We start from the raw sequence: 23,239 nt of genomic DNA, 5'->3' as shown, positions 1-23,239 counted from the left end.
TGGGAAAGAGCCACTTAGGATAGGCTCAGGTCACTTTCACCTGTGTGTACTATGGTGACACTGTACCTCTTCTTACTCAAATGGTCCCCGTATGAAAAAGAGATGAGGATAAGGGAACAATGGAAACAAGGTAGCTTCTAGTGCAATAAATTCCACAGGATGTAGTAAAAATTGCAGTGAATGAGTGGCTTCTCACCTTTTCAGGAGACTAGACCTGGCTCCTGGTGTGTATATTTATTATAGTTCTAACATCTGAAAATATAAAACCAATATAGTGCAATGACCATTTTTTGTCAGACGTACCTGATACGTCACTAAGGGGGTTAAACAAGTTTGACAAAACAAACAAGTCAAAAAGATATAAAAAGTCAATTTAAAAAGTCCTATCAAATCGTCCTTCCCGAGACGCGTTTCGCTGTGTAGTGACAGCTTTCTCAATCGATTGAGAAAGCCGTCACTACACAGTGAAATGCGTCTTGTGAAGGACGATTTGATAGGACTTTTTGTATTGACTTTTTATATCCTTTTGACTTGTTTGTTTTGTCAAACTTGTTTAACCCCCTTAGTGACGTATCAGGTACGTCTGACAAAAAATGGTCATTGCACTATATTGGTTTTATATTTTCAGATGTTAGAACTATACTATATTTCTTGAACGCTGAATATTGTATTAACCCTTAGGGGTAAGTGTTTTTACTTTCAAGTGCTCCACAATCACAACTAGTGGTGGATTATATATAGATATATTTTCCTTTCCACTTAGTTGATAGACCTGTTTGTACATTTTCTCTATATGGGAGGAGAGTCCCTATATAAACATGGTAGCTGCTATTAAAACACCTATTGTATTTTAACAGAAGTGCCCATTTAGCACACATTTATTCACTATCCACTGCTGGACTTGTGCATTTCTTCAACCATAGTTACTTTGTGAACCATTACCTGTGAACCAAAGCGAACGTTTCTATTGAGGGATTTTCCGTTACGGGACGTAAGGGTAAAAAAAGGGAACACATAAGGCATATTTTATTTTAAAAGTGATGACCTAAGTCTGCTTAAAATGATAGAAATTGTTTATAACGTGAGAATAGATACACTGAAACCCATGGAAAAGAAAACATTAATGAAGTGTAAGGCACAATATCAACTTGACTTTTCCCACCTCAGTTGTTAGTAAAATGTCAATTCCACTTAGGTCCCATGATAAATATTCAAGTACAAAAATATTTCATCCATTGCCCAACTTTTCTGCAAAGCTTTTCCCCTATCTACTACATATGTTTCCATCAAGTTCACTGTGGTTGGTATTGTCACGGGTGGCGGTACGGAACCGGGACCCCTGAGTGCCTACTGAGAAGTTGGGAGTCTCCAGCATGGAAGTGGATTATCAGGGCCTGGTGCAGGGTAACCACACGCCCCCTGGTGTTGAGCACCAGCGTTTGTGCGGCCACATACCAGAACCCTGATGCAGCTACAGCGGATCTCAGGAACTTGAAGCTAGGAAATAAACAGACCTCCCAGGAGCTGAATAGGAAGGCTCTGTAGCAAGAATGTATCCAGTACAGAAACAAGGCAAGGCTAGGATAGTCACCAAACATGAAAACAAGACATAACTAGTAGAACCCAGAACCAGAGAAGGATAGGAAGCTAAACCCAGAACATGTACACAATACATAAGGGAACATTAACTAAACAGGGGCAGGACAGGACTGTACATGGACTGGGATTACAAAATAAAACAAGACAAGATATGATAGGCAAAACAAGAAGAGACATAACGAAGCACTATATATGAAAATCATGGGGATTTAGTTACATTATATGATCGTACATCGCATAAGCCTGCCAACAACGCCAATGTACCCCATATCTGGCAGGTCCTACTCTGCCTAATGTATACTAAAAGAACCATAAGAAACACATATATAGCACTTACCTGCCAGAAAGGGCAGAAACTTGAGACACTGCTGCAGGTCCAGGCTGAAACAAAAGGAATGATGGAACACAAACGGGTGTGGCAACATAAAACAAAGATATAAATGAATCCAGGAGACTGGGAATTCCAGGGACGGAATAATGGAATGAACCTAGAAAATCCAGCATAAGGAAAACCAGACATTGAATAGAAAACCAGAAAAACCAAGAAAAACCAAACAAGGATTGTAAAAAGAGTACTGGATACCAGAAGCCAAAGCCAGACATCTCCGCAGAACATGGCATGATGTAACAGGTATAGTCAAATTCAAAAAGTTAAGTATGACATTATTGGTTACATTTCACAAGGATAACAGGCATCTAAGTATCTTATCAGCTGAAAATAATATAGGATTATTTTACCCTGCCATCTACACAGCAACATAATTCCCTATCCTTTGCCAACTCCACCACTCCTTGAATATTAAATTGCTGCAAAATACACCTAACATATGTAGGTAGATGGATTTCTTGCCATGAGCAAGACACTAAAGGTCTACTAAAGGTGAGCGTATCAATGGGAGCTAAAAATGAGATTTTCTTACACTGTATATTTTGCTCGGAACTAAAGACTTGGCAAAGAACTTCAGCAACACAGGTTCAGCCAAAGGATTGCATCTAATTGGCACCAAACCATCACAGAATAAGGTTTTCATTGTGTAACCTTCATTAAACTCCTAATTAACCATACTCATATTAATCAAATATCTTCTCTCTTCTCATGAAAAACAAGATTGACAAATATGACCAAAGAAGGTCAATATCATAAAAAGTTGTTAATAACCATGACGACATTAATTTTGTTTCAATTTTCAATTGTAGTCCAATTAAAGAATATTTTTAGTTGAACAAAGGTTTGTAAACTTGATGAAGCTACTGTAAAGTAACCTCAAGTCAGGGACATTTTGACACAATTTATAATCCAAGAAATAAACGAGCACCATTTGTCACAAAGTGCAGCATATGCATTATGTAGTGTCCTTTGAAGATCATATATTTAATCAAATGCTGAATCTAAACCTCTGAAAGCATGCAAGCTCTAAAATGTATCAGATGAACTCTACTACCAAATCTCTCTAGAACATGCAACAATCTATCCTGCTGAGAGAACACAAATAGTTATATAAGGGCCAAAAGCTCAGTTGTCTTCAACTCTGCTCTAAACACCAAGAAATATATTTTAGGTAAGAGTTGATCACAAAAGACCACTGTTCTTGAACATGAGCTACCAATATGAGAACCCAAATTAGAATGTCTGGCATCTATGGTCTGTATCTGTCAACATGTGTTTAAAACCTAAGGGGTCTCTAGTAAGGTTCAGGATTTTTAACCACCATATAATTTGGGTTCTGGGAAGAAAATTCAGTTGTTCTTAAGTGTTCCCCACATTATTGAACTGCAGAAGGAAACCAAGTTTGGAATATCTTTTGTGTCACCTGACTAGGCTGATGGAACCAAAAGCTAGACAAATACATTTTCCATCACTCTTTGCTGAAGAATGGTGCTCAGGTGTTTTTAGAAGGTGCACATTCTTGGCACCAACACAGTGCATTTTGCAGGTTTCGGCCTCATACTGTATTTTGCTGTGCATTAAAATCTCTGCTAAAAAACAGAAAAGGGTTTTGCAGGTTTCTGTAGCATCTTTTCCTTCCTTAAGACATGACTCTTGTGTTCTCAAGACAGCTTCCTTATTAGAAGTACTTTAAGCACAAACATTTCAGCCAAGGAGAGATTAGGTGAGACGATGGCATGGCTCATCCACTGTTTAATTAAATGTTTGTCTTATTTCATATTGTATGGCTCTGTGGAATATGTTGGAGCTATATAAATAATTTGAAATAATATGTAGACAATAGGGTTGGCTGTGAGGTGGAGTTGTGTCAACTGATATCGCATTGTCTGAGCTACACTCTTTACCATCCAATCTGCAAGATGTTTTGTAAAATGGGGACGTGTGGGTAAGGGACTTAAAATATGCTCTAGAAAGCTACAAACCATTTTTCATTTTTTTAAAAGCAAAACTAAAGAGATATGAACTGGGAGAAGAACTCATCATAATTATGAGACCCAAACCATCATGAATGCTTAAATTGTATTGTTGCCATTAGGATAAATGCGCTCCTGAAATAAAGTTCTATGGCCCTGTGGTAGAAAATCCACATTCATTTCCTTTGTTTTCTTTATTTCTTTATTTTCCTTCATCCAAGGTCTATTTTTTTTTTTTATAACGACCCATATTGACACAGTAGAGGACAGAGGTTATTTTGCATGAAATAATTGCTCACTAACAAGGTTGAATCTTCAACAAAGAAGACACAGGCAAGGTAAAATATGCAAAGTTTTCAAAGGGCCTTATTGTATCATCCTACAAATAGTCAAGGTTTTCATTGCTATGTGGCTTTCAGATACAGATTGATGGAGGGCATCCGAACCATTAAATCACATAATTCTTGTTCAGGTCAGTTTCCATTTATTGTCCCTTGTGTTTAAAGGAAGCCACAATGTCAATGAATAATGGTCAGCTTGTTTTTACGACGACTTTATCAATGATAGATGTCTTAATCCAGAACGTTGTATTATTTTTTTTCTTATGTACGATTCTGAGATATTTTCTGAGGAGGAAGACCGCTTTTACTGGGTGAAATAAGGAATTCTGGATCTTCTAAATCATCATAACCTAAAAGCCAAGTGTCCAATCTTATTAACTAAAAGATGCATGCTTTATCTCAAACCTTTGAGATAAATTCCCCTCTTTTATGTGGGATTCTGCCATGTGCTCCTGCCCTAGTTAAGTGCTTGGTGTTTGTCAATATATTCCTTATCTGTGACAGGTTACCTTAAGATACCATGGCACATCAGGTCAATATTTACGTACATCTCTAGAATAGATGGCTACACTGCAAGTTGACATTGATTGTCAGGTTGGAGGACTTTGAGTATCACTGGTGTCACAAGTTATATGTTTGCCATAATTGATCTACATAAATAACACCACTGATATTACCGTTACCTTGGAGTGTAGGGACCAGGGCATGTACCGGTTTTAGTCCTGGGGTCTCACTGCTATTAGGCAACAAACTGAGTGAATGTAGATTGCTAATCTTTTCAACACATTATCTTTTATTATGTTTAATATATTATCTTATTTTAGGCAGCATGACAAATGTTTTAAATGTATACCCCAAGAGAAGTATAAACAAACAGATATTTTTTTTTACAATTTTTTTACATTAATATTATGTTATTTTTATTTTTTTTATAAATGTTATATAATTATTTTAGGTAACATCATACTAGTGACTCCAGACATATCTAGATTGCATAAATGCATAATGTAACAAAGTAATCCACCTGTCTTGGTATTGCACAAAAGAGAGTAACATACTTAACTGTACACATATACCTGGAGAACCAACAGCAAATAGCATAATTCATGAGAAATATGAATAGACTATTCACATGAGGCTAGAGAAGCTGTATTGTGGTGACCATAAACATGCACCACTATATTCATTCACGTTTTTGCATGAATTAAGCTACTCACATATTGTTTGGCTGAGTCCTATACCACTTTAAGAGAAGCTTGTCAGCTGAGTCTCTATGAGATGTGAGTAGAGTTTATACTGGAAGAAAATGGAAGAATATGACTTGTTAGGACAGGGGAAGGAAACTTTTTTCCCTCTAGATGTTGTGGACTACATCTCCCATAATGTTCTTATACGCTGGCAAGGTAATAGGGGAGATATAGTCCCCAAGATCTTGAGTGCCAAAGGCTGACTACCCTGGCATTAGGGTATTAGTCTCTGTAGTACATTTGAGAAGCTGCAAAGCATGTTGTTTTGATGCACAAGGTGATTATGCATATGTGTTATGTATTTCTTTTTTCTTTTCTTTTTTATTTGGGCATCAAGATTTATCTCGAGAGTCTGTGCCTCACCCCATGTTTGATGTTCAGCTGTCCACAGAAACAAAAACCTCCTAAGCAGATAAACAAAAGGGACAACACAAGGAAGGCGATGTTTGCACATTTCATTTTGAAATATTGTCTATAGAAGCTCTTCTTTCTTCTCACCCGCCTTTGTCTGGCCTCTTGTAAATTCACTTTTATCTTCCTCAGCCTTTTTTTCTTCTGATTGCTTCTTAAGGATGGTCCGTTAGCTCCTTCTGTGATTTACATTTTCTCATTTGTTTACCTTATCTTTTCCTTTGCTTTCAATTTTTCTCTTCTATTCAGCTTCAACAAATACCAGGAAACAAGAACCATTCTTTCTAAGAATCAGATCATGCCTCACTCCCTGCGGCATATGGATGTCTTTCTTTCAAGAGCCTCACATGGCCAGGTGAACAGCTGTTTGCTCTGTGCTTTTCTGAACAAGCAGCAATAACTCTGATAAAGTCAGCTTTGGATGGGAGCTTAAGCATACTCCTGTAAAGACTTAATCATCCCCCCCCCCCCCCCCCCTGCAGTTTAGGACTCCACCTAGATGTTTATTCGTTTTTTTTTGTTTTTTTTTTCGAATTTAGTGTTTTGTTAAACAATAAGGTAAGACACACAAAAACAAACAAAGCATTTTAGTTGATCTATTTAGTAGAATTCATGTCATTGCTACACATTAGTTCAGGGGTAGGCATGTTCTAATATTTATTGTCTTGCCTTTTAGACTTCTCGCCTTAAATTTGAAAGCATAACATAGTCTCACTATTAGTTGGCAGTGCTTTTAAAAAAACACCCTGAAAGAGATCAATTACATATGAATTCAAAACACGTGGGGATTTATTAACTGAACAGCAAATTTATAGTAAATTGAAAATGGAATTGCAAAATTAAGACAAATTTTTTTTTTAATATATTTAAAAATTGTTTCAGTTTAGTTTAAAGTTGCAACTTGGTTATATTTGCCTAGAGTTTGCAATTCAGTTTTCGTCTACATTTTGTTGTTTTGTGAAAGAAAAAACAACCTCAAAAAGAGCGAACACATTAGTCTCTAAACCAGGGGTACCCAAAAGGTAGGTCCCCAGATGTTTAACCCTACAGCTTCCCTTATGCTTTGTCATTATAAAAGGTATGCAGAGCATCGTGGGTTATGTAGTTCTACAACATCTGGGGATCTCATTTTGGGCACCCCTGCACTAAACCCTTACTTATTACAATCACGTGGCATAGTTTCAATAACATTGTTAATGAGGACTTTCAGGATGTCCATCTCTTAGACTTAGAAGAACGTTACCTTTTTCATACTGAAGTCCCCTTTTTCTTGCCGTAAACCACTGGTTGCTATCAAAAATCTACCAGAAATTTTGGAAACTTTTGTAGTTAGGGATGGCATTTGTTCTTTTGATGTATTCATAACTCTATACCTCCAGGGTCTCGTAGTGTAACCAGTTAAGCAATAATTTGGCAACAACTAAGCGAGGGGTATGCACTGCAGTGTGATATTCTATTACATATTAATAGAGTAGATTCCATTGAAAAAAGTTCATTTAGTTAAACCTTACATCCATCTCTATGGCTGTTGTAAAAAGACAATCCCAACTTGAAGCAAATTTCACTTGAGCTAAAAAGAAGGGTTATCATGTACAATTATTCATAATATTATTATTATTATTATTATTATTATTATTATTATTATTATTATTAGACTAACTAGCTATTTTTATTCGGAACATTGGTTGTTATTTTTCAGCTTTTTTTTTACCACTTGGTTGTCAGCTACATGCTAATAACAGCTCATTGTGACATACACAGACCTATTTTTCTAATCAGGCCCCATGCCGTTAGGTAGATATTACCGTTTTCATGTTTTGTCAAAATACATTCATGATGCGGGGAATTTAGAAAATTGGTTTTTATGGTTTACGATAATATTGTCGTTGAGAGCCAGTGAAACAAATATACCAATAACAATTATTTATATAGCGCCAACATATTCTGCAGCGCTGTACAGCAGGTAAACAAGACAAACACTTAATTATTACAAAAACGTGATTGATATATTTAGCGGCTGAAGAGGGCTCTGCCCAAGCAAGTTCACAATCTAAAAGATACCACAGGTAATGTCAAATGTGGCATAGTGCTAAAAAAAACTAAATAACAAAAAAATTATTCAAAGTTAAATCAGATGCTGGATGTTTGGGAGCAAAGGACCCCTTGATATCAATAGGGTCAAAGTAGTATGGTGTTGTAATAGAATAGTTAAAGCAACACTATACCTTTAAGCTTACAGCCATGGTGGTTACCGGGCCACTTCTGCAAGGGTTATAAAAGGCAGCTTACCTATCTTGTCTCACTCGCGGCGCCAGTCTCCTCAGTGAAGCTCCACCTCCTTGGTCTTATAGGTAAGTATTGAATAAAGACACTGCATATGACATCATAATACTGGTTTTACATGGTTTACATATTTACATAGCTTGAAAGAGTCATGCGTCAATCAAGTTCAGCCTTTCTCACATCTGTTTTTGCTGTTGATCAAAAAGAAGGCAGAAAGCCCTGTTTAAAACATTTCCAATTTTGCAACAAACTAGGAAACAATTCCTTCTTGACCCCTGAATGTCAGTCAGATACCTCCTTGGATCAAGAAGCTATTACCCCACTAATTTAAAATCATATCCCTGAAATATATATTTTTTACAATTTTTTTTTTATCAAATTGATGTTTAAACATCTGTATAGACTCTGATGAAAACACCTCTTCAGGCATAGAATTCCACATCCATATTGTTCTTACTGTAAAAAAAAAAAAAATGTCCCTCTGCCTTAGACTAAATCTCCTTTCTTCCAGTCTAAATGCCTGACCTTGTGTCATATGTATAGTCCTGTTTATGATTAGATTTCCAAACAATGGTTTGTATTGGCCCCAAATAAAAAATTTTAAGGCTATTTGAGGGTGACGTTTTTCCAAACTAAAGGGATTGAAATGTGTTAACCTTTCTTCATAACTAAAATGCTCAATTCCTGTTATTAATGTTGTAGCCTGCCTCTGCACTTTTACTAGTGCCATAATATCCTTCCTTAGAACAGGTGCCCCAAATTTCACAGAATATTCAAGGTGTGGTCTTACCAGTGATTTATAAAGATGCAAATTTATATTTTCCTCCCGAGAATTAATGCCCCTGTTGTTGCCTAGTTTGTTGTCTATAACAATTCCCAAATCCTTCCCGTGTGTTGATATTCCTAGTTCACTACTATCTAGGGTGTAAATTGCTTGTGTATTCTTTACACCCAAAGTGCATAACTTTGCATTTTGCTACATTAAATGTAATCTGCCATTTAAGTACCCAGTCTTTTTTAATCACTTTGCACCAAAGCAATATCCTGTTCACATTGTATTACTTTACAGAGTTTGTGTCATCTGCAAACACTAAAACATGGATTGCAGTGCCTATTTCAAAATTAATTACAAATATGTTAAATAGAAGCAGTCCCAGAACAGGACCTTGAGGGACACCACTTACTACTTTTGTCCAGCTTGAAAATGTACCATTATTGACAACTCTCTGTACTCTATCTTTAAGCCAGTGCTCTACTCAAGAACAATAATTTTTATCTAGACCAATTTCTTTTAGTTTGAACACTAACCTATTGTGAGGAAATGTATGAAATGTCTTGGCAAAATATTCCACTGTTAAACCCTGATCTTTACTTCTACTTACTTCTGCTTACAATGCAATAGGTTAGTGTGACATGACCTGTGTTTTATAAAACCATGCTGATTATTGCTAATATCAATGTTCTTCCCAAATGAATTCTTGAATATTATCCTTTAATAACAAAAGTTAAGCTCACAGGTCTACAAATTCCAGGCAAAGATTTTGAACCCTTTTTTTTTATATAGGAACCACATCTGCCTTCCTCCAAGCATGAGCTATGGCTTCAAGAAAAGGTCAAGCGGTTCAGTTTAATTGGCACCAAAGGGCTTTCTTTTATGGAGGTCTTACACATACAGGACCGCCCACAGGGTTTTGAAGAACAAACCAATCAATGCAATACAACACAGCTAAACACTCCCATTCATACCAGCAGAAATCCTCCCCTCTGCCTGTGATACAATTATCTCAGCACAATAGACTAACTTAATTATCACAGGCAGAAAATATACAGTTTTACACAATATTCATAAGTTTGAAAGTATATGTGACCACTGAAACATGGTTTCACAGAGTCCTCTATCGTGGAGATAATTGGCTTAACTGGGTGTGGCAAGCCAACCATCTCCAGGTACAGAAAACATCTCCATTCACAACAGCAGCAAAAACACACAAAAACACATAATTCCTATCATACTGAACAGAACCCAACATTCAACCTATCCCCAGATAGCTTGGACCTGAGCGCTCAATATATCCAAACAGCGCTCAGATCCCACAAACACAGTCAAATTGCCATGGGGTTGAAGTCTAGCATGGTCTGATGAGAGGGGCCATAGTCATGAGGCAGGAGGCTGGCAATCAGGCTTCTCCATAACCCAGTGGCGAGGTTAGTTTTGCTACAGTTATTAAAATAAACTTTTCACTTTATGTCAAAATTGAAATACCATGAAAATTAACTGGTTGCATTCGATGTGTTTCATTTACCTTGATGGACAGTGTCAAAGTTGAGAAGCTGTTGGTTTCTTCATGTAATGCGCCCAGTAGCATTGATCTCTTTTAGCATTATACTGAAAAAAACATCTCTCTTGTAGCAATAACAAAGATATTGCCTTTCATGAGTTCCTCATGGCCATTATCTTTGAAAATGCGTTAAGTGATTGCCATTGTGGGTCCATGCAAGATTAAATGTAACAAATAAGTAACCTTGGTTTTTATGTGGAAGTTCATTTTTAGATAAAGGAACATGGAGTGATTTGGTCTTTTGTAAAAGTAGTTTAACGAGAGGTCAAAGTATAAACAAAATGTTTTTTAAAACACTTTTACTGTCATAGAAACAAATATTGTCATGGGTAAAAACAAGATGCATGGGTAAAATATTCAGTATTCCATTGATTTGTGTTGTTGTTTGTTTGTTTTTTTTTTTTGTTTTGTTTTTTTATATTACCTTGAAATGGGCATTGAAACCAGTAGCTAAAACAACTGCCAATAATTTGAAAGGCAAAAAAGTCAGGATTCTTCCCACCCACAAAGAAATCTGAAAAATGCGGGATGCAATTAATAAGTGGCTTGTGAGATTTAACATAAATCAAATCAAGGTCACATATTTGGCTGGCATGGAAAAGTAGTAATTATATTTAAAGGGACACTCTACTGCCCAATTAAAAAGAGATGCATGCATCTAATTATACATTTATGAACACCCTCCCCTTCTACCAGCCCTGACTTTTTGTGGCTGTCCAATCACAGATTTCCTTTAAAAGAATGTGCAACACAGGTGCTCTGAGCAATTGCCCGCATCTTCAGTTTAGTTCCACTGAGCTAATCAAACCAGGAAGTAATAGGACCCTACCAGGAAGTAATAGGCCCTGGCTGTCAATCAGTTACCTGATTGACAGCCAGGGCTGTAATAAGGTTAATTTATAAATGTGCTGATTCCTATTTAATTCTGCAATCTCTGCACAAGCTCTTCAAACATAAAGCATTTCAGCAAGCTGAAGTGCATTAGGTGTGTGGAGTTTTCTGAGAATATTTAATTGTGTAAGCATGATAATTGACCATAGACTCCAAATAGCTATCAAATTAAAGGAGTAATACCATTCCCATGACCACTTTAAACTTTTATCATACAAGTCGTACTGATAAAGGGAAACTCTCACTATACAGGGGTTTTAAAGGAAAACTCCAAGCACCATAACCATCACAGTTGTAGAATGGTTTGATAACTTACGTGGAGTCTGCTGGATGTCGGTTGTCTTCTCCTCTGGCGCCACAAGCTAATACAAGGAGCTTCCATTTGTTTAACAAATATGTGTTTGTGAGGTCTGAAAAGTAAATATAGAAATGAACAGTGCTGCATTTAACTCTATTTTGGAGCTGAGCATTTGTACCCTGGCTTCATAGAATCAATGTTTAAAGCTCTGTCAGTTAGCATTGATAAAAAAGGAGCAACAGAGGCAATATTTTATTTTTTTATTCTCCAATTTATGTGTGCCTTCGGTGTGCCTGGTCTGAAATAGATTGCGATGTCAATTACTAAAACGTTCTAGTATATATTTAAGGGGATACTCTAAACACCATAACCATAACAGCACAATGTAGTGGTTATGGTGTCAGGAGTCCTTTGGCACCTTTCCTGGGTAACCTAAAGTGGGGGACAATTCGGGATGTTTAATGGGTCAAAGTAGGTTCATGGTTCTGGGGTCCCTAGCTGCCTTTAGAGCCATAGGCAGCTGCCTAGGGTCATCTTATGATTAATCCTGCTCTGGTTATAGGTGATTTTCAGTGTTTTTTCAATAGAGTAATTTCCAGAGATGCGATGGTTCCCATTTTGAAATGGATGATGGCTTCAACAGGACTTAAGGAGTGAAAATCATCAGATGGACTTGTGCATTCATTTTCATCCAAATACTGTTTAGTGGGCATATCCCCAGCATGGCAAGTGGTGGCATAAGGGAGATAATAGACCTCCCTTATACTAATATTTGGGTTATATTATCCTTCAAAGGCTTTAAAAGCCAATAAACTTTTGATTCATTTATTGGAGTGTTTTTCTCGAGAAAGTAGTTCCCTCGTTGTAATTAGATAAGCAAACACTGAATAGACAAATCTGCTCTTTGGCTGCCTCATTACATAATAATGTAATGATAACCAAGAAAACTAAGATCTCCCATGCCCTCAACCATAGGCAACAGGAGGGGGCTATTAATATAATATAGGAAGGTGGTTGTACATGCCATGGTCCACCTACTCAAAATGTTGCCATTTTTTAAAAACCTCCATAAAAATACTCTACTTCACAATAATAGTGAGTAGGTTCTATAAATTTAAAACCCTGTAAAAAAATATCCTTCCCTAGAGACATCTTCTTTCATTCTAAATCTTATTTTTTTTATTTAGCCCCAACAATATCCAAAGAAAATCTATAATGTGTTGATGCAACTAAAAGAGATTGGGGAAAAGGACACATTAAAAAGTTGGCCCATCGAGGACTGCAGTCTGGGACTGCATAGCGGGAAAATACCTTATAGACCTTGTACTCTTAGTCAAGTGCTCTGAGAGTGGCAAGTATATGTATTTTAACAGGAATTGTATTTATTATTAGGGTGAGTGTTTTAGGTAGGAGTTTTTATATTTGGGAGGGTGGGTGAGGGTTCAGAGATTTAGAAATTTCCACAATGTGAGGGGGTGGAGATTACTATGCCCACCCCTATTATATTTTTTTTATTAGCGGCCACACACCTCCATTGGGTTAGGGCTAGCTGGACTAATAGGTCCCCCCCACCCACAGCCAATGGCTGTAAGCTGGGGGGGAATAATAGGTCTGCCCCCACCACTCACGGGTGCAGGGACTTTAGATCTTTCCCGGTTAATATTATCCCCATCAATGAGCGGTGCTAAAGGGGACAATAAGTTATATTTAGAACCCCCACCAACTGCTCATGGCTAGCTCCCCGGTTAATATTACATTAATAACCCCCACCTGCAACAAATCGATGGGGGCTGAAGGGGACAATAGGTTCCTTCCCTGTGTTATTATATTTGGAGCATTCAACCCCCACCTGCATTTAATAGCCCCCACCTGCTGGATGCTATGTTCACTTGGTTTATTATTGTATTAATTGCCCCACTGTGTTGGCACGCTGGAACCTGTGTCAGGTCCCCCTTTATTATATTAATAACAGGGCAGCAGTATCTGACAAGTCACTAGTCTTTTGAAACATCAAGCAGCCACTGACTGCTCACTGCCTAGTAGACATGACTCTACCTTCGGCATGGTGAGCGGGAGCATGATGGAGGATTTGAATCTCCCTTTTACTGTTACACACAGCTTAAAGACCAAAAATAATACAAATTACTTTTTTTAAGTTTGATATTTCAGCTGCTTAATAGATATCACCTTAATGTGGTATCCCTGTATGGGATTGCCACCCTTAAGGAAATCTAAACAGCTCCCTGTCACTGTATAAAGATGTTTCTACTTTAAAACAAGCCAGGTATTGCCCAGTGGCCCAAGTGTTGGCTAAAAACAACCCCTTTTACTGTTTCAGTAGCCTTCACGCTTTTCATATTTAGTGAATTCTGATCTGTGCTCCCTCTTAATCTGACACGTATGACACAAGTGGGGATTATGCCCAAAACTAATGCAACATCATACAACGGCTGGCTCCCCATTTTTATCGCACATGCATGTCCCACAAACATATAGCCACCAGTCCCAACTCCGATTGTACATTACACACTCACAGCTCCCAAACTCCTCCGAACTATTATTATAATTATTTTTACAGTGCCAACAAATTCTGCCTTGCTTTACAATCCTTTAATGGGGATAACTGACCACAAGTGCTTGACATACAAAATATTAACAGAGACAAGAAGTTAAGAAGTTCATGCTCAAATGCGCTTACAATCTATAAACACCTCTCTGGACAGGTCCAAAGAAGGCAGACATGATCATCCAGGATTGCTGTTCTCTTGAGAGAACATGCTGGCATTTCGATTATGGACTGCCTCTTTGGGTGAGATCAGCAAGATATGCAAATGGTATAAGTTCTCTTTGTAATGGCACAAGTGAGCAGAAATATGTTTGAGACCTTAGCGAGGACTAACCGAAGGGTAGATTTTCTCTAAGCCTTTTGCCAGTTTTCATATTCTCAGTTTTTGTTGCATTGCACTTGTGTGCGCACTCCCTAAGCTAAAATAGTAATACAGATTTGGACCCCGTACTCAATGTGCTAGAGGAGTATCAGCTACACCTCACTGACGAGGCCCAAAGAAGGCGAAAACAATTGTCTGGGGCTGTTGTATCTATCGTGCAGAGAGGACGTGCCAACATTTCGATTCTGGACTACCGTATGGGTGGGATCAATCTGATATGCAAATGGTATAGGTCCTCTTTGTAATGTCACAAGTGAGCAAAAATATTTTTGTAGACATGAGCAGGGACTAACCGGAGGGCAAGTTACTGAGTTTCCCTAAGATTTTGTTAGGTTTTTTTGCAATACAGTCTATAAATAATCAACTCCAAATACGCCATACGAAGTAGCTAAAAAAGACTTGACTAAATCAAAAGAAAAAGAGGCTGCAAAAAGCAAAGGGTCTTGGTATAAAGACAGGAGGATTAAAAGGCTTGTAGAGAAAAATGGAACAAAGATTGGGTAGCAAAAGGGAAATGAGATTGGTGTAATAGGGAGGAAAAATAGAAATCCCTCACAAGGATGGTCAGACTGGTGGACTTGAGAAGGATTTTGATGGAGAGGGAAAAGGGAGAGTGCCAGAACATATGAAGCAGCAGACCCTCCCTTCCAGACCCTCCCATCTCCTGTACAGCATCCATTTTAGATTCATTCTGAAGCTGCATTCTTAGATAGAGGAGGGAAAGTGTAGCTGCTGCTCATTTGATAGGGAAATGTATAGCTAGGCTAGTGTATTCAGTGTCCACTACAGTCCTGAAGGACTCATCTGATCTCTGCTGTAAGGACAGCACCCCAAAAAGCCCTTTTTAGGGCTAGAACATCAGTCTGCTTTTTTTGTGTAATCTAATTGCAGTTGCCTGCCTGCCTGCCAGCTTCTGTGTCAGGCTTACAGTGGATAATGTGCCCACCTGCCCATTGCCACCACTCATATCTGGGGTCACAATAGCTTGCATTTAAAAACGAAAACATTTTTTTCGCTGTAATAGATTGAATAGCAGTTAGTTGTCTGCAAGCGGCTGTGTGTCAGGCCAACAGCGTGTACTCTGCCAGTGTGCACAGTGCCACTCATATCTGGTGGCACAATAGCGTGCATTTAAAAACCCACAAACTTTTTTTCACTGTAATAGATTGAATAGCAGTTACTTGTCTGCAAGCGTTTGTGTGTCAGGCTCACAGTGGATACTGTGCCCACTTGCCCAGTGCCACCACTCATATCTGGTGTCACAATAGCGTGCATTTAAAAACAAAAAACTTTTTTCACTGTTATAGATTGAATAGCAGTTAGTTATCTGCAAGCGTCTGTGTGTCAGGCTCACAGTGGATTCTGTGCCCACTTGCCCAGTGCCACCACTCATATCTGGTGTCACAATAGTTTCCATTAAAAAACAAATTATTTTTTTTCACTGTAATAGATTAATTAGCAGTTAGTTGTCTGCAAGTGTCTGTGTGTCAGGCCAACAGCGTATACTCTGCCAGTGTGCACAGTGCCACTCATATCTGGTGGCACAATAGCGTGCATTTAAAAACCCACAAACTTTTTTTCACTGTAATAGATTGAATAGCAGTTAGTTGTCTGCAAGCGTCTGTGTGTCAGGCTCACAGTGGATTCTGTGTCCACTTGCCCAGTGCCACCACTCATATCTGGTGTCACAATAGCTTGCATTTAAAAACAAAACATTTTTTTCACTGTAATAGATTAATTAGCAGTTAGTTGTCTGCAAGCGTCTGTGTGTCAGGCCAACAGCGTGTACTCTGCCAGTGTGCACAGTGCCACTCATATCTGGTGGCACAATAGCATGCATTTAAAAACCCACAAACCTTTTTTTCACTGTAATAGATTGAATAGCAGTTAGTTGTCTGCAAGCGTCTGTGTGTCAGGCTCACAGTGGATACTGTGCCCACTTGCCCAGTGCCACCACTCATATCTGGTGTCACAATAGCGTGCATTTAAAAACAAAAAACTTTTTTCACTGTTATAGATTGAATAGCAGTTAGTTGTCTGCAAGCGTCTGTGTGTCAGGCCAACAGTGTGTACTCTGCCAGTGTGCACAGTGCCACTCATATCTGGTGGCACAATAGCGTGCATTTAAAAACCCACAAACTTTTTTTCACTGTAATAGATTGAATAGCAGTTAGTTGTCTTCAAGCGGGTGTGTCAGGCCAACAGCGTGTACTCTGCCAACCTTTGCCAGTGCACATTGCCACTCATATCTGGTGTCACAGTAGCGTGCATTTAAAAACAAAAAACTTTTTTTACTGTTATATATTGAATAGCAGTTACTTGTCTTCAAGCGGGTGTGTCAGGCCTACAGCGTGTACTCTGCCAACCTCTGCCAGTGCACATTGCCACACATATCTGGTCTCACAGTACCTTGCACGCATAGTACCACTAATCCCCCAAAAAATGACAGGCAGAGGAAGGCCACCCCGCAGGGGCCATCGTGGTCGTGGTGCTGTGATTCCCTTTTGCCCTACAATAATGCCCAGTTTTCAGAGGCTACGTACCCTGAACTTGAAAAGTTCTGAGGACATAGTTGACTGGCTAACACAGGACACCCAATCTTCTACAGCTTCTGCTTGGAACCTTGACGCACCATCCTCCTCCAGCTTAGCTTCGGGCACCTCTCAAGATACCACTCACCCGCCTGCCGCCACCACCAACACTAGCACCACAGCCGCTTCACTTGGTATGTCAGAGGAGTTATTTACACATCCGTTTGAAAAAATGAGTGATCCGCAACCATTATTGCCAGAGGATGTAGATAACAGGGATATGTCTCAGGCAGGCAGCATTACACACATGGACGTACGGTGTGATGATGATGATGTTGTACCCGCTGCTGCTTCCTTTGCTGAGTTGTCAGACACAAGTGAAGCGGTTGATGATGACGATGCGTCCATGGATTAAAAAAGGGAATAGGGTCGCACTCAGTCACATCAATTAAACACAGGGTGCTACTGAGCATGGGTCAGCAAAAAAAAGCCCCAAGAAATATATACAAATAGAAAAAATCCCAGGCACTTACTGTGATTGTTCTTCAAGCAGATTTATTGCAACGTTTCGACCTCAATGAGGTCTTTTTCAAGCTTGAAAAAGACCTCATTGAGGTCGAAACATTGCAATAAATCTGCTTGAAGAACAATCACAGTGAGTGCCTGGGATTCTTTCTAGATGCGTCCATGGATGTCACGTGGGTGCCCACTCGGCAAGAAGAAGAATAGGGCGAAAGTTCAGATGGGGAGACAGAGAGGAGGAGACGAGTTGGAAGCAGGGGGAGGTCGTCGCAAGGAGCTAGTGGCACAGTCAAACAGCATGCATCGGCACCCGGGGTCAGCCCGACAGCACGCCAATCAACGCATGCTGTGTCCACCACCAGAATGCCGTCATTGCAGGGCTCAGCAGTGTGGCATTTTTTTGTGTGTTTGCCTCTGACAACATCGATGCCGTTTGCAACCTGTGCCAAAAGAAACTGAGTCGTGGGAAGTCCAACACCCACCTAGGTACAACTGCTTTGCGTAGGCACATGATCGCACATCACAAACGCCTATGGGATCAACACATGAGTACAATCAGCACACAAACTCAAAGCCGCCATCCTCCTCCTGGTCTAGCATCTTCAGCCCCGTCAACCACTGCTGTCCTCCTTGCCCCCTCTCAACCATCTGCCACTCCGTCTCTCGCCTTGAGCAGTTCCCGCTCATCTGCCCACAGTCAGGTGTCTGTCAAGGACATGTTTGAGCGTAAGAAGCCAATGTCACAAAGTCACCCCCTTGCCCAGCGTCTGACAGCTGGCTTGTCTGAACTATTAGCCCGCCAGCTTTTACCATACAAGCTGGTGGAGTCTGAGGCGTTCAAAAAATTTGTGGCTATTGGGATACCGCAGTGGAAGGTACCTGGACGAAATTTATTTTCACAAAAGGCAATCCCCAACCTGTACTCGATTGTGCAAAAGGAAGTAATGGCATGTCTGGCACACAGTGTTGGGGCAAGGGTCCATCTGACCACTGATACCCGGTCTGAAAAGCACGGTCAGGGCAGGTATATCACCTACACTGCGCATTGGGTAAACCTGCTGACCACTGCCAAGCATGGAATGCGTGGCTCTGCAGAGGAGTTGGTGACACCACCACGACTTGCAGGCAGGCCTGCTGCCACCTCCTCTACTCCTCCTACTCCATCCTCTTCCATAACCTCCTCGGCTGAGTCCTCTTCTGCTGCTGCGTCTTGCTCCACATCAACGGCACCCCCCCAGCTACCCAGGTACTATTCCACATCCCGGATCCGGCAGTGTCACGCCGTCTTGGGTTTGACTTGCTTGAAAGCAGAGAGTCACACCGGACAAGCACTCCTGTCCGCCCTGTATGCACAGGTGGAAAAGTGGCTGACTGCGCAGCAACTCGATATCGGCAAAGTGGTTTGTGACAATGGAACAAATTTGTTGGCGGCATTGAAGTTGGGCAAGTTGACACATGTGCCGTGCATGGCACATGTGTGTAATCTGATCGTACAACGCTTTGTGCATAAGTACACAGGCTTACAGGACGTCCTGAAGCAGGCCAGGAAGTTGTGTGGCCATTTCAGGCATTCCTACACGGCCATGGCGCACTTTGCAGATATCCAGTGGCGAAACAACATGCCAGTGAGGCGCTTGATTTGCGACAGCCCGACATGTTGTGAGGAAGAGGAGTCAGAGGAGGAATGTGGCTTTGAGGAGGAGGAGGAAGACCAACCACAACAGGCATCCCAGGGTGCTCGTTGTCACCTATCTGGTACCCGTGGTGTTGTGCGTGGCTGGGGGGAAGAACATACCTTCATTGAGATCACTGAGGAGGAGGAACGGGAAATGAGTAGCTCGGCATCCAACCTTGTGCAAATGGGGTCTTTCATGCTGTCGTGCCTGTTGAGGGACCCTCGTATAAAAAGGCTGAAGGAGAACGACCTGTACTGGGTGTCCACGCTACTAGACCCCCGGTATAAGCAGAAAGTGGCTGAAATGTTACCAAATTACAACAAGTCAGAAAGGATGCAGCATTTGCAAATTAAATTAAAAAGTATGCTTCACACAGCATTTAAGGGTGATGTCACAGCACAACGGGAATCTAACAGGGGAAGAGGTGAAAGTAATCCTCCTCCTCCCACGACCACGCCGGCAAGGACAGGACGCTTTAAAGACGTGTTGTTGATGGAGGACATGCAGAGCTTTTTAAGTCCTACACATCGCCACAGCCCTTCGGGATCCACCCTCAGAGAATGACTCGACCGACAGGTAGCAGACTACCTCGCCTTAACTGCAGATATCGACACTCTGAGGAGCGATGAACCCCTTGACTACTGGGTGTGCAGGCTTGACCTGTGGCCTGAGCTATCCCAATTTGCGAAATAACTTTTGGCCTGCTCCGCTTCAAGTGTCCTGTCAGAAAGGACCTTCAGTGCAGCAGGAGGTATTGTCACTGAGAAGAGAAGTCGCCTAGGTCAAAAAAGTCTAGATTACCTCACCTTTATTAAGATGAATGAGGGATGGATCCCGAAGGGACTGACAGTGGGCGATACATTTGACTAAAAAATACATTCGACTAAAAAATGAGCTGCCTTGGGCTAAAAATGGTGACCCTATGTAGGAGGAACAGTCCCTATTCTGCTTTGTGTCTGTGTGTATCAAGGTCCCTGAGGACAGGTGTCAATCCATATCTGCCAAGTGACCCTATGTAGGGGAACAGTCCCTATTCTGCTCTGTGTCAGTGTGTATCAGGGTATCTGAGGACAGGTGTCAATCCATATCTGCCAAGTGACCCTGTGTAGGAGGAACAGTCCCTATTCTGCTCTGTGTCAGTGTGTTTTAGGGTCTCTGAGGACAGGTGTCAATCCATATCTTCCAAGTGAACCTATGTAGGAGGAACAGTCCCTATTCTGCTCTGTGTCAGTGTGTATCAGGGTCCCTGAGGACAGGTGTCAATCCATATCTGCCAAGTGACCCTATGTAGGGGGAACAGTCCCTATTCTGCTCTGTGTCAGTGTGTAACATGGTCCCTGAGGACAGGTGTCAATCCATACCTGCCAAGTGACCCTATGTAGGGGGAACAGTCCCTATTCTGCTCTGTGTCAGTGTGTATCAGGGTCTCTGAGGACAGGTGTCAATCCATATCTTCCAAGTGAACCTATGTAGGAGGAACAGTCCCTATTCTGCTCTGTGTCAGTGTGTATCAGGGTCCCTGAGGACAGGTGTCAATCCATATCTGCCAAGTGACCCTATGTAGGGGGAACAGTCCCTATTCTGCTCTGTGTCAGTGTGTATCAGGGTCCCTGAGGATAGGTGTCAATCCATATCTGCCAAGTGACCCTATGTATGGGGAACAGTCCCTATTCTGCTCTGTGTCAGTGTGTATCAGGGTCTCTGAGGACAGGTGTCAATCCATATGTCAAGGTGTCAATATGTCATATGTCAGGTGTCAATCCATATCCATTGTGATTTAGGAATGTTAGGTGATTTATGCCCTTTATGGATTAAAACCAGACTCTGCATCAACTGTGTAATTTTTCATGGGTGTTTTGCCATGGATCCCCCTCCGGCATGCCACAGTCCAGGTATTAGTCCCCTTGAAACAACTTTTCCATCACTATTGTGGCCAGAAAGAGTCCCTGTGGGTTTTAAAATTTGCCTGCCCATTGAAGTCAATGGCGGTTCGCCCGGTTCGCCGGTTCGCTAACGTTTGAGGAAGTTCGCGTTCGCGAACTTAAAATTTTATGTTCGCGACATCACTAATGGAGATAACTTTCTAAGTTATATGTTGTTTTGGGATTGTAGTAAAGACTGTCTCACCCATCGTTAGAGCTGGTCAAGTTATCTGGTCATGTTATTTGGTCCTCTTTGCAAATTATCTCGATCACCCTGCATAATATAATACAAAAATAAAATAAGTTAACATAAATCATAACATGAAACACATTGGTGGTTACTATGTATTGAGAAACAATTTCTTTCAATAGCTCCATGTTGAATTTGTTACATAATGAGCACGCCTATAACCTATGCAAAGCAGAAATAATATCAAGATCACAATAAATTCCATTTAAAATATTGAATTAGAAAGATCAAAGGAAATTATAAAGATATTTTTTATGCAAATGTTTGGCTGTTCTTTTAAAGAAAACCTCTTCTGTTTGAATATGAACTAAGAAGTCTTTGCAAACAAAGCAGAATAGCCTTCCAAATCTTTGATCTTCTCTTCACATCCTTTTATTTGTAGAATGAAGAACTGAAAATAGATGCATACAATTTTGAAAGTTTCCTTCACATTAGGTTCCAAGGCTATTGCCTTCAACGTCTTTGCTATAAAGAACAGGGTTAGTGTAATGGATTGGTATTATTATTATTATTATTATTATTATTATTATTATTATTATTATTATGTATATAGTGATAATAGACTCTACAAAGCTGAATACACTGAGTATAGGAATAGCAAAAATAAGGGTTTATTCAGTAAATTGGCAACTGGAGAACTGACAGACAATTGCCAAGAATATAAATTAGATTTCAGGAATTTTTTAGTTTGCTATTTTGGCCTAACATTTCTCTTCTCAGTTAACACCAGTTTCGGCTTTATTGAATAAATATAGTTACATAGTTACATAGCTAAAAAGAAACATGCATCGACAGGAGGCTTCATATTTTGCATAATCTTCCTTTTAAAAAAAAAAAAAGGAACCAATCAGAGATAGGCAGAGAGTATAAGATACGCCTTCCACTGAGTCACTTCCTCTTTCTTTGCTGCTCCATCACAAGTCAGGTCAGAATATTGTATGACTTATCTTTGTTGTCTTGTCTTCTTATATTTACTTTATTTTACTTATTCACTTGATTGATTTCTTTTTTTCTGATTGTATATGTCTTTATGTAAGGTTTTATCTGATAATGGGGATGCTGGTTTTGTTTTGTAGGGTATAGACTTGGGATGTCTGTGTACCTACTTTATCTCCTTTTATTCCCTGTCAGTTTTTTGTTTATCTTACAGTTTATGTCAGCAGATGATACTGCTCTCATTATTAGAGGGTGAGCCCCTTTCACAAACTCAGTCCAATACTGATATTTATATTGCTTCCTGTCAGTTTTTTGTTTATCTTACAGTTTATTCCAGCACATAATACTGATTTCATTATTAGAGGGTGAGCTACTCTCACCTCCCCACAGGCACTCTTCCACCACCACACGCTCTCCTCAGGGAGAGTGTGGGGCGCTGTGGAGATATTCCGCCTGTCAGGTTTCTGCGTTCGCACGCTTTTAATGTGTGCTCGCGTACGTCTACTCTCTCCTTTTCAATCTACCAAACGCGTATATCTGTGCACATTCGGCGGTTTGTATTTTCTATCAGGTATTCGCATGGGTACGTGCATTCACGTACACCTGTTTTTCATCCTTCAATGCCCCTAATGCATATTTTAAACCAATGCGCGTTCAATGGTTTGTATTCCTTCCTGGTCGACC

This window comes from Pelobates fuscus, chromosome 2 (genome assembly GCF_036172605.1).
Source record: "Pelobates fuscus isolate aPelFus1 chromosome 2, aPelFus1.pri, whole genome shotgun sequence".
Classification (NCBI taxonomy): Eukaryota; Metazoa; Chordata; class Amphibia; order Anura; family Pelobatidae; genus Pelobates; species Pelobates fuscus.
The sequence above is the reverse complement of the archived record's forward strand: the minus strand, read 5'-3'. Positions refer to the sequence as shown.